Source organism: Gossypium arboreum, chromosome 11, assembly GCF_025698485.1.
Source record: "Gossypium arboreum isolate Shixiya-1 chromosome 11, ASM2569848v2, whole genome shotgun sequence".
Classification (NCBI taxonomy): Eukaryota; Viridiplantae; Streptophyta; class Magnoliopsida; order Malvales; family Malvaceae; genus Gossypium; species Gossypium arboreum.
The window spans coordinates 110,974,582-110,979,035 of record NC_069080.1 but is presented as its reverse complement, the minus strand read 5'-3'; the positions used below and the strand labels follow the sequence as shown (position 1 = coordinate 110,979,035).

The following is a 4,454-nucleotide window of genomic DNA, read 5'->3' as shown; positions in this document are numbered from 1 at the left end:
TTACTTGTTACGAATCACGCGATCAAGTTTTTGGCGCCGTTTCCAGGGAACTGAAATATTAAGAACACTAAATTTTTATTACTTTAGCCATTTATTTTTCTTGCAAATTTTATTTTATTTTATTTATTAATTTACTTTTCTCTTTCTCTTGGCAGATTTTTATAGCTTATGACTAGAAGAAACCCGTCAAGACCACTACTTTTTGACGAAAAAATCGATCGTACAATTTGTAGAAATCAAATAGAGATAAGGCACAGCTTACGATACGCGAAAAACGAGCAAGAAGACGAAACTCAACCCCCAACTGAAGAGATGGCTGAAAACCAAAACAATCAGCTACCTCTTGCAAGCGGCTAATGAAAATCATGCTCCACGAACTATGTATGACTATGCTAAACCCTCTTTAATAGGAACTGAGTCTAGTATAGTTAGACCTGCTATTGCTGTGAAAAATTTTGAACTAAAACCTAACATCATTCAGTTGATACAGCAGTTTGTTCAGTTTGATGGTTTGCAGCATGAAGATCCCAACACGTACTTGGCAAATTTTCTTGAATTTTGCGATACATTCAAAATAAATGGCATTTCTGATGATGCCATTCGTCTTCAGTTATTTCCTTTTTCACTAAGAAACAAAGCTAAATAGTGGTTGAACTCGTTACCACGAGGGTCAATTACTACTTGGGAACAAATGACCGAGAAATTTTTACTAAAATATTTTTCGTCGGCTAAAACGACTAAATTGCGTAATGATATCTCTTCTTTTGTGCAGATGGATTTAGAAACACTTTACGATGCATGGGAGAGATACAAAGACTTACTGAGAAGGTGCCCTCACTATGGGTTACTGCTTTGGCTGCAAGTTCAAACGTTCTACAATGGTGTGAATCCCTCGACAAGAAAAATGATTGACGCAGCTGCTGGCTGGACCATTAACAATAAAACACCGGAAGATGCCTATGAATTCATAGAGGATATGTCACTAAACAACTATTAGTGGCAAGTTATGAGGACAAAGCTAACGAAAACAGCCGATGTCTATAACATCGATTCAGACACTATGCTCTCAAATCAGGTAGAACTTCTCAATAAAAAGATTGATAGTTTTCTTGGTTCTATGCAGGTACATCCAGTAATGAGGTGTGACTCAAGCGGAGGAGGTGTGCATACAGAATACCAACCCTTCAATCCTACAACTGAAGAAGAACAAGTCAACTAAATGGGTAACAATAATTTTAGATCTCCAAATAACCCATACAGTAATACCTATAATACAGGTTGGAGGAACCACCCAAATTTCTCCTAGGGTGGTCAAAAGAATCAAAAGCCACAAAATCCTCAGGGTTTTCAACAGCCACCTTATCAACAAGAGAAGAAACCAAACCTTGAAGAGATGCTTTCTAAATTCATCTCGGTGTCAGAAACTCGTTTCCAAAATACCAAGACAGCACTTAAGAATCAACAAGCATCGATCCAAGGACTCGAAACTCAGATAGGCCAGCTGTCCAAACTAATCTCCGAACGACCACAGGGCAGCCTACCAAGTAATACTGAACCTAATCCGAGGGAACACCTCAATGCAATTAGCACTCAAGATAAGGAAGGATTCATTGCACCTGAACCAGAATTACAGCAAAACAATAAGACGAACAAAGGACGAGAAGAGGTAAACAATAATGATCCCGAACAGGTAAGTACGAATCATGAACCTCGTGTACCATATCCTAAAGCGATGACGAAAGACTGAACAAAAGAACAATTCGGTAAGTTTGTCAAACTCTTAAAGAAATTACATATTAACTTACCCTTTATTTTATCAAACTCTTAAAGAAATTACATATTAACTTACCCTTTATTAAAGTTCTTTCGCAGGTGCCCAACTCAGCAAAATTCTTAAAGGAACTTCTGAGCAATAAAAGGAAATTAGAAACTACATCACATGTGGAACTCAATGCAGTATGCTCAACTATTCTAAAGAATGAGCTACATAACAAATTAAAAGATCCAGGGAGTTTTACAATTCCTTGTTTAATTGGTAGTCTACCTGTGAATAATGCCTTAGCTGATTTAGGGGCAAGTATAAATGTTATGCCATATAAAAGGTTTAAACGACTAGGTCTCGGTAAACCCAAACAGACTAGGATGAGCATACAATTGGCTGACAAAACAATTAGATTTCCTAAGGGTATTATTGAAGATGTCCTCGTTAAAATTGATAAATTTATTTACCCAGTAGACTTTGTCATCTTAGATATGGATAAGGATAATGAGGTACCTTTAATTTTAGGACGACCCTTTTACGCAACTGCCAGAACCATTATTAATGTAGGCATTGGAGAGCTAACACTTCATGCAGGTGACGACGTAGTAACACTCCAAGCATGTGACTCAGTCAAAACCTCTAAGACTCAAGATAATGTTCTAAAAACTGTCGATGATAAAACTAATAGCCAATCATCCTTGGAGGAACTTCCTCGAACAAAGACAACAGAGACAGTTCGCAACTATCATGAAGAGAATAAAGACGTCCATGAAGAACGAAGGCTTCAAATAGAGGAGCTAGATGAATGGCGAGAACACAAACCGAGAACACATGATAAACCGAAACTACGCAAAAACAAGCCCGATACCTCTCCTAATCAACTTCAGGTCGGCGATATAGTCTTACTAGATGCTGTTGATCCTCACATTGTCACTACCACACCAAATGAGGAAATCCCTCTTATGGTACTTAGTATTTTTCCATTCAGTATAATGGAGGTGAGTCATCCCAAGTTCGACACTTTTAAGGTAAACAACACCCGTTTAAAACATTATTTTAAAATTTACAACAGGAATGAGGAGTATGAACTCCTCAAATCACCATTATCATTCAACAGAGAGGTAAGTCGAGCTTAGACTATAAATAAGCGCTTCTCGAGAGGCAACCCGAGCACTAACATATTTTGATTTCTTTATTTTTTTTTGTTTTCTCATACTTCGAGTCAATTAAATCAATCTTTAGTTTTTCAGCACACACGGCCAGGCACACGGGCGTGCCAAAGCCGTGGCCAAATAGGGGAAGAGACACGGCCATGCGATACAACCGTGTTGAAGCAGGACATGATTTTCCCAAAACATGGGGTGCGATAAATCCCCATGGCCGTGCGACATGGCCGTGGGTGAACTACATAGGAACACACGGGCATGGGAATGAAAACCCACGGACGTGCCAAGGACAATGCTCGATTTTGTTTCTTCGACACAGGCATGCAACATGCCCGTGCCATTTAGTCACTTACAACAATACACGAGCGTGCTACCATATCACGGGCGTGGGAGAAGCGAACAAAGCTAGGCACGGCCGTACGACAGGGCCGTGTGCCACACACATCCAGGACACATGGGCATGGGACAGTAGCCGGGCACGACCTAAATTGAAAAATTCAAGAAAATGGGCTCACCCTCAAAGTACACACAGGTGGCCCTAGGCCGTATGACCCTCTCCGATATAAACAAACTACTGTTCATCTTCTTCCCCCTTTCAAAACCCTAGCCGAAAACCCCTTCCCCCCACTCCCTCATCCTTATTCCGTCCACCATTCCCAAAATTCTCACTTCCCCAACCCTCAAACCACCCTGAAATCACTTCACCTTGCATTAATCCCTACTTTCCCCTCTCTATACCCTCTATTTTTCCTCCACATGGCTATACCCCCGCGTCACATGCCCCTGCTTGCCACCACACGCCCGTGCACCGCCATACAACAGCCCTTGGTTCACTTTCTCAACTTTATTTTTCCAATTTGTATTGCTACATTAGTATTCTACATGCTTTACATAGATATTGTACAATTTTTCTTTAGACAAGTTAGGAATTTACCTTAAATTTTTCTCTATTTGAATTATTTAAACCACTAAATAGAATATACTAGTTTTGGGCCTCTTACTTAACTACTGATGTATCTTGGATTCTATCAATGCTTATATATTTTCAGGTACATTATGTCGTCATCAAGAGGAAAGAAGGTTGCAGTCCCATCCTCAAAGAGACGAAGGGGACCGGGTTCTTCCTCGGTATGTGCTACAGTTGAAGTTCGGCACCCGTTCCTTGAATTTCCGTAAGCTTCGCAGTAAGAGCTATTCCAGATATTACGCGTACGACCCATCACCACAGGTCACTGCATCGATTGGACTGCCGTAGAGCAAGTCCAGCTCACTGATGTCATCTGCGCCCTCCTGTCTACAGACCTATGGGAATAGTTCTTCGCTATTACCAAGCCCACTTATTTAGAGCTAACTTTAGAATTATGCTCTACTTTTCATTTACAGGTGGTGATGACGAACAATGATGACCCAGGCACCATCCACTTCCGATTAGGCAATCTATTTCGTTCGATGAGTGTCCCAGAGTTTGGAGTTTCTCTGGGACTTTACACCGATGAGTTTATGGAGGAGGAGGACATGAATGCACT

General features: G+C 40.5%; 1 non-coding gene across 1 annotated transcript; it reads right to left on the bottom strand.

Annotated features, from left to right (window-relative positions):
- Nucleotides 1–739: 739 nt before the first annotated feature.
- LOC128285075 (small nucleolar RNA R71) lies at nucleotides 740–846 on the bottom strand. The gene has a single exon (XR_008275490.1). It is a non-coding gene; the product is annotated as a small nucleolar RNA R71 (small nucleolar RNA).
- Between the last annotated feature and the right edge of the window lie 3,608 nt (nucleotides 847–4,454).